The 7,977-nt window shown below is 42.0% G+C and overlaps 1 long non-coding RNA gene across 3 annotated transcripts in view; it reads left to right on the top strand.

The window, feature by feature from the left end:
• Positions 1-6,768, top strand: part of LOC131757470 (uncharacterized) — a 9,787-nt gene extending 3,019 nt beyond the window's left edge. Inside the window, exons 2-6 of one of the 3 annotated variants that reach the window (XR_010840717.1) lie at positions 261-625; positions 1,398-1,576; positions 4,256-4,433; positions 5,452-5,538; positions 6,422-6,768. This is a non-coding gene — a long non-coding RNA (uncharacterized lncRNA). Of the gene's footprint in view, positions 1-170; positions 626-1,397; positions 1,577-4,255; positions 4,434-5,451; positions 5,539-6,421 lie in introns of those variants that run through there. The other 2 variants (XR_010840716.1, XR_010840718.1) reach the window with 2 other exon arrangements.
• The last annotated feature ends 1,209 nt before the right edge of the window (positions 6,769-7,977 follow it).

Consider the following 7,977-nt stretch of genomic DNA (forward strand, 5'->3'; position numbering starts at 1 on the left):
GGCTATTAATACTCAGAGTAGAGGACCAGGCCAGCCCCTTTGCCTGGTGTTCTGGGCATAGTAATAGGTTACTAATTACAGGTTCTGGGTAAATAAAAGCTTTGTTACAAAATAAAATAGCTTGGTCTTAATATTACATCTATTTAAGGAAAGGAACAGATTTTGCATCCAGGTCCCCCCAGAGAATCTTCCCCACAATTCAATCATAGCTGAAAAGGAAACTATCCTTGGAATAAGTACTGTCCTGTCCTCTTTCTAAGGGAACTCCAAACAGGAAATTGGTTTCACCTGTCAGGAACTTCTGGCACCTTGGTAGATCTTTATCACATCACAGAATTACAGATTTTAGAACTGGAAGGAACCCTGAAGATCAATCACTCAGCTCCTCAAGGCTTCCTTCTTTCAAGAGGACAGGATAGCCATCACTGGAGGCGTGCGGGACCCCAGGACACAACTGAAAACGTGTCTTCGTGGTTTGATGGTCCTGTGTTAGAAAATCAGGGTGATCTGACTACCTGGGTTTGGAGATGGGCATCTTGTTTTCTGGCAGAATTGAGGAAAGCAAGGCTGCTTTGGGCTATGTGTAAAATTGTAAACTGGTTCTCAGAACAAACTCCAAGTCACAGTGAGTATTGAGTTTTGATTGTCATCTGGGCTTGGTTATGCGTGTCACCTGTGCTATGGTACTCAACAGCTACTTTTGATGGGTATGGGAGATCTTATTTACCCATTAGTTTTATTTCAAATCCTTAACTTAGAGCTGTTATAAACAAGCTCCTTACATTATCCTTGGAGAAAGAAAGGTGTTTTCTTGGTATGATTTAGAGAAATTGAGCAGAAAGTTCTGAGACATTAAAAAAAAAAAATAGAAGATGATTTCCAGCCACTACCTTCAGAAAAACGAGTGTCAACGTTTAATTTTGATCCATATGCTGCCTGCTTTGGGCCTGTATTATCCTGAGACCTTTTTTTTTTTTTTTTTTTTTTTTAGTTTAGAAACCTTTTTGGTCTAGCTCAGAGTTTCCCCCAAAACACTGATTTTTTCCACACTTTTCTCACTTATTCAAAATGGAAATAAATATCGGAGCTTAAAATAGAGAAGTGATGGGGGGGGTGCATAATCATTTGTTTACAGCACTCTAGCACTGTTTTCAATAACAGGGTTTTCACTTCCTAGGAAACCTTAGCATGAGGGAAAGCAGCAGCTGGACCAGGAAGGGGATGCAGAGAGGAAAGCACTTGAGTGTTTGCAAACTCGGGGTGGCTGGCCCACTGGGCTGCTGTACTTCGTTGTCTTTACTACCTAAGGCTAGAAGTGGAAAAACTTGATTTGCGTGTTGTGCCTGCTTTTTTTTTTCTTCTCCACACCGCCCTCTGTACACCTGACCATACCGAAGCCTATCTGAAGCCGGCTTGACGGCAGGGAGAGCTGGAGAGCGGAAGAATGTGCTGAGGAAGGGAGTGCTCGGTACTTTTCCATTCACATCTCCACAGTGGCTTTTCTTGTTTATTTCAACCTCCACCAGCGGAACCCTGTCAGCTGCCTGAAATCCGAGTCATTAAACTGTTCCCTGAGGTCAGACCACAGATGCTTGGTGCATGTTTCCTACATGTCGGTGTCTATGTAACATAGGTACATACAGAGACCACGCACAAACGTGTAACTCCGCGGGGGCACAGTGTGAGGTGGGGTGGGGAATGGATTTGTTGCCAGAAAACCTTGGTTTCTAATTACCGTTCTGCCTGGAACTCCTTATGGGATGTGGAGCAAAACCACTTGTCAGGACTCAGTTTCCTCAACTGTGTGAAGGAATAACCCAGATGGTTTGCAGCATGTCTATCTGCTCTAAATTCGACAACTTGTGTCTAAATATATATTTACGTAAATTTAAGGTGGAGGGGGGATGGAAAGGAGCTGAGTGTATGTGTCCTTGGGGTGGGAGAAGGAGTTAAAATGTAAACTTCTAAGTAAAGAAGGCAGTCCCAGAATCTTCACCTCTATCAATTTTTAACCAATTGTAGACCAAAGTCTGGGATTCTGCTGAGTAGGTCCAAAAGCCAATTGAAGATTTTAAATGTTAAAAGTTGGAAGGGGCCGATTCTAAGACCTTGTACCTTTGATCTCCTGCATTCATAATCAGATGTGACAGTTCCCAAGTGTCTTTTCTCCACTAGAGTTCTTCTTTTTTTTTTTCTCCTTCTTCTGTTTGTTTTTGGAAACAGTCCCAGTCAATGATAGGAAGGAGATGACACTTGTAAACTGGGCACACCTTAAGCCACTGGGCCCCATGTGGATGTAAAAAAATATGACATAATATTCATACACATACACACACACAAAAGAAGGAGAAAAAAAAAAGAAAAAACTAGACAGAGATTCCTGGTAAGAAACTTAGAGGTAGTTCAGCCATCACTGCATTAAAGGTAATTATTTGAAGTCAGAGGAAATAACAGATGAGGCGTTGGCCCTTACCAAAAAAAAAAAAAAAAAAAAAAAGAAGCCTTGCTCTACCAGAACAAACTTGAAGGTAATGAAAGAGATACTTTCCACCAATATTTCCTATGCTTCTTTTATCTCCATTCTTTAAAAAGAAAGGTCTAATGTTTCTCAGGCCTGATTGCCTAGCAAAGCCTTTAACGGACCTCAGCATCTTCAGGACATAATTTAAAGTGTAGCTCCTATTTATTAACAGTGACCTCCCCCCACCCCACCATCCCTCCTCTTAGACTTTCTGGAATATTGATGCACATGTACAAGGAGAGATGGAGCCAATTACATTCTCTCAATGAAATACTATTGAGAGTTACAATATGCTCGCACTGGGAAGGTCCTTAGCAACTGTCCAATCCCACACGACTGAATTTATATCATTGGAAATTGAGGCCCGCACAGAATGTATTTGCCACACACACTGGATCAGACTGAGCCAGGTCCAGAATTTGGATGTCCTGGTTCTAAATCCACTATGTTTTTCCATGACTTATCATGAAAAGAGGACGTGGGGTGGGCAGCTCTGTAAAAGAGCCATTTGCTGTGGCCTTACGTTCAGAGAAGTTCTCACATTTGGGCTTTTGATGTCATGTCCACTGAGGTTCTACATCAGTCTTAGCAGTACATGGACAGGATGGAAAGGAGCAGACCCTCATCCACAAGTTCTGCGTGTATGTCCCAGGGTAGGACCCAGTGTCGGAGCCACCACAGGCTCCTATGGTACTGTGATTTAATACTGTTAATAAACCTATAATTATCTCATGAATAGCACAATTGCATTGTAATTGTGTGTATGCTGGTGTTGAAAATGTAAAATTTAATATATTTTTGGCCTAGAAACAATGATACTACACTAGCAAAGAGCCCACCTGGTACCAGATCTTGATTTCTGATACCTCTGTGCAGTAATGGAAAACAAGGCTCCTTGGAGAAACGTCTGGTTCTAGATCTAGGACTGGGGCAAGAAGTATTCAAAATTAGAATGGAACATCTTATAGCATCATAAATAAAGAATTGCTGAAAAACAAACAAAAGCTACATCAATGGGGGATATTTCAAAGAGACACTGGAGCCACTTGAAGAGCTCCCAATGGGCAAAGCTGGAAGATTTGGAGTAAAAAAAAGAAATCAAGGGCTTCCCTGGTGGCACAGTGGTTGAGAATCCGCCTGCTGATGCAGGGGACACGGGTTCGTGCCCCGGTCCGGGAAGATCCCACATGCCGCGGAGCGGCTGGGCCCGTGAGCCATGGCCGCTGAGCCTGCGCGTCCGGAGCGTGTGCTCCGCAACGGGAGAGGCCACAGCAGTGAGAGGCCCGCATACCACAAAAAAAAAAAAAAAAAAAAAGAAATCAAGTAATATTAGATTACAATCCAAAGTATAAAAGAAATATCCATGAATCCACACTGGTATACATTATTAAATAAATTAATAAATCAGAGAAAAGAGATAAATCTCCCTTGCAGAAGAATTCCAAATAATTTATGTAGATACACTGCCAGCAAGGATGGGGGCAGGGGGTGGCGTATAACTCCGCACTCCTCAAGTGTGAGCTATGCACAGTGACTTCCTTCCAAAGAGTACAGTATGAAAAGGGAGGAAAGGAGGGAGGGAATAATTTTCCATGGAGAAACCTGACAAACACTACACCAGCCAATTCATCAAGGTCAACATCAGCAATTATAAGCCATGTTGATTGTATGTACCTTTGATCTGAGGAGATGAAAATGGCTTTTTACCTCTGTGGTCTTCCTCCCATACCCCAGTCTATGAGAAAAGTATCAGACAAATTTCAACAGAAGGGCATCCTACAAAAGACTTCACCAGTATTCCACAGAACTATCAAGGAAAGTCTGAGAAATCGCAGCAGCCAAGAGTAGCCTCAGAAGATATGACAACTTAATGTAATGTAGTATCCTGGATGGGATCATGAAACAGAAAAAGGTAAGGTAAAACCAGACAAATCTGAATAAAATGAGGAGCTTTAGTTAATAATATTGTATCAGTATTGTTTCATTAGTTGTTACAAATGTACCATAGTAATATAAAATGTTAATAACAATGGGAAACTGGGTATAGGGTTCTTCTATGCACTATCTTCTCAATTTTGCAGCTTAAAATATATTTGGGGGGGCATATCTTTATTATTATTTTTTTTTTCAATACCAGAAACCTCCAAAAACGAGCTAGGTCTCTTGAAATGTGAGAAATTTTCTTCCCAGTCAACCCTGTCCCCAGATAGAGTCAGGAAAATGGGGGAACCTGCGTTTATTCTTTTAGTTTACTAAATTTAAAGCAATTTAGCTAATTTCTGTATGTCACCATTTGGACACAGAACTGTGAGGAGAACACTAAGGAAGCACCAAAGGCCAAGTGTTGTCATGGTGGTAGATGACTGAAGGCACCTCATCAATCTGTTTACTCCACATTTCTTTCTGAAAATCCTCCATGGAAACAAGGCCCTGAAAGTTCTAGCCATCAGTCCATATGTGACATATAATACTTAGGGATTCATCACTGAGATTGGGGGAACCCCAAGACCTTCCTAGAATGTCTGGTATCTCATTGTACAACTCCAAAAGAACTGTGGATCTCATCAGAGTTTAACTCTGGGTCTAGAGAAGGACGCTAACTGGACCCTATAACTCTATGAGTTTGTCTTCATTATCTGAGTATGATCCCATTACCTAAACTAGAAAAATCCAGAGAGGGAAATGGTTTGCCAAGACCATCCCACAAATCAGTGGCAGAGTTGCTTCCCATCAACCAGTCCACCCTGAATCATTTATTTTGCTGTAGTATTCCCTTTAGTAAACTAAGGACTGCTATTGCATTGATATACATTATTTCAGAAATGCCTCATTCATTTCTAACCACCTGTCAGTTACCAGTGGTGTCCAGTTCCAATGTGAGCTTAAGTGTCTCTTTCTTCTTTCCCTTCACCTTTTCCCACTTGTATCAGCCTCTCTGCCGAGTGGTTATAGATCTTTGAACCAACACTGATATTCACTATGGAGGCTGACATTTAAATTTTTCTTGGTGAAATGAGGTAAGACTGCTATCATAGTCCAATTTGGTTATCATTACTCTCAGCAATCTGTTTGGTTACAAGTCTCAAGAATCATAAATGTAGTCATACCCTTTGACCCAGTAATTCTACTTCTAGGAATCTATCTTCAAGGCATAATTCAACATATAGGGGGAAAAAATCTTTGAATGAGTATATGCATTCAAGCATTATATCTAGCAACAAAAAAGTTGAACAACCTACATGTTCCATCATGACTGTGTTGGAGGGAAGGGTATTGGCTGGAGAATGGTTAAATATAATACAACTAATTTTTAAAAATTAGAATTGGAAAATACTTATGGTAACAGGTAAAGTGAAAAGCAGTATATATATATTTATGTAGTATATTTACAACTATGTTTAAAAATACTATACATAAAAAATAAACTGGATATAAATAAAAGTACACAATTAACAAAAAACTATTTTCATTGGCTGTCTTAGGGTAGTAGGATTATGGATGCTTTTTTCTCCTTTTATTCTTTTCTTTATCTTCCAAATTGTGTAATGTTTATATATTACTTTGATTTCGATCTATCTCACAAGCACACACTCAAGACACTGGAAAGCCCTAGGTGAAATCTTTTCAATGCAAGCAATTAGTCCTCTAATTCACAGTTTTGAATGTTTGACCTAAAGTTGAAGCCTCCCACATCTTTAGGGCCTAGAGCAAAAGTGAGAACTGCCCACTCATTCTTGGAGAAGACCTTTCACTCTGGGAGACACTTGTCTCCACACCAACAAAACCTCACCCTTTCTGAGCACATTGACCATAATGAGATTAAATAGATCCTGTAAATCTTTGATCTGTCTCCGCCTGCTGGGTCTTAGTGTGCTTATCTTGTTTGTTGGTATTTCACAGCATTTGAAAATGTCAAAGGGTTTCCTGGGGCTTCCCTGGTGGCACAATTGTTAAGAATCCTCCTGCCAATGCAGGAGACAGCGATTCGAGCCCTGGTCCCGGAAAATCCCACGTGCCATGGAGCAACTAGGCCTATGTGCCACAACTACTGAGCCCGTGTGCCACAACTACTGAAGCCCGTGCACCTAGAGCCCACGCTCCATGGCAAGAGAAGCCACCGCAATGAGAAGCCCGCGCACCACAATGAAGAGTAGCCCCCGCTCGCCGCAACTAGAGAAAGCCCGCGCGCAGCAGCAAAGACCCAACACGGCCAAAAATTTAAAAAATTAATTAAAAAAATAAAAGAGTTTCCTTGTTACTTTACTATCTCCATGAGGATACCCAGGAGATCTTCTGGTAAAAAGACATTCTTTGAGATGCTTCTGGGGCTACAGAAGATTTGGTTTTCATTCTTATAACATGTTTGACTACTGCATTCTAAGGAAAACAATTTATTTTTTATTTTATTTATTTTTTTTTTTTTATTTTTATTTTTTTTGCTGTATGCGGGCCTCTCACTGCTGTGGCCTCTCCCGTTGCGGTGCTCCGGACGCGCAGGCCCAGCGGCCATGGCTCACGGGCTTAGGTGCTCCGCGGCATGTGGGATCTTCCCGGACCAGGGCACGAACCCGTGACCCCTGCATCGGCAGGCGGATTCTCAACCACTGCGCCACCAGGGAAGCCCGGAAAACAATTTAAAAATAAGCCCTATCAATGTTGTTTCCTTCAGAGAATCACAAGCTTGTTAGGAACTGGGGGTAGGTGGTTAGCATTGTTTGAATCGCTGGTTCTTAGAAAAGGGCATGGGGGTAGACATCAGGATCTAGGAGGTGAGGTAAGGACCATGGTTCTGTTAAGCCCTCTTCCCTTAAACCACTGATCTAATTCCTCATACTCAGCTCATTTATTCACTCATTCGCACAACACACAGTTCACTGGCAGTCTTTTGTGGGTTAGACACTATTTTCTCTGGATACTGGGGAAATGAATATAAATGCAACAGGGGATTCTGACCCCAGGGGACACACATCTACTGAGAAAAAAAAGGCTGAGAATGGTGCAAAAGCTTGCTTTAAGTCATGCAAATGATAGCCCCCTTGCCAGGCCAAACATCCTGATTCTGAGCAAAAATAAAACTCTCTGGCCTCCTCCCAGATGCTGTGTCCTACCCCCTGCTCCAGCACCAGTGTGAGGCACTGACTCCCTCCTTGGGCAGGTTCAGCCTCTGGGTTTTTCATCCAGTGTTGATTAGAACAGGATATAACCCAGCTGCCTCAATGCACCATCCAGTAATACCCAATACCCAATGCAAAGAAAATCCACAAGAGCCTGGAGCACACACAGCCTCACCACCACCAACACCAGGTTGGCTCAGCCTGCAGGCCAGAGCTTTGCCTGGTCTGTGGTTTTTATAACTTTGAGAGCCTGACACGTTCTACCATGAACAGAGAGATCACCCAACATCATGCTATTCCAAAGCACACAGCCTCAAGTAGCATCCACAGCCTGGACACTAG

The sequence above is a fragment of the Kogia breviceps genome, chromosome 5, assembly GCF_026419965.1.
Source record: "Kogia breviceps isolate mKogBre1 chromosome 5, mKogBre1 haplotype 1, whole genome shotgun sequence".
NCBI lineage: Eukaryota > Metazoa > Chordata > Mammalia > Artiodactyla > Physeteridae > Kogia > Kogia breviceps.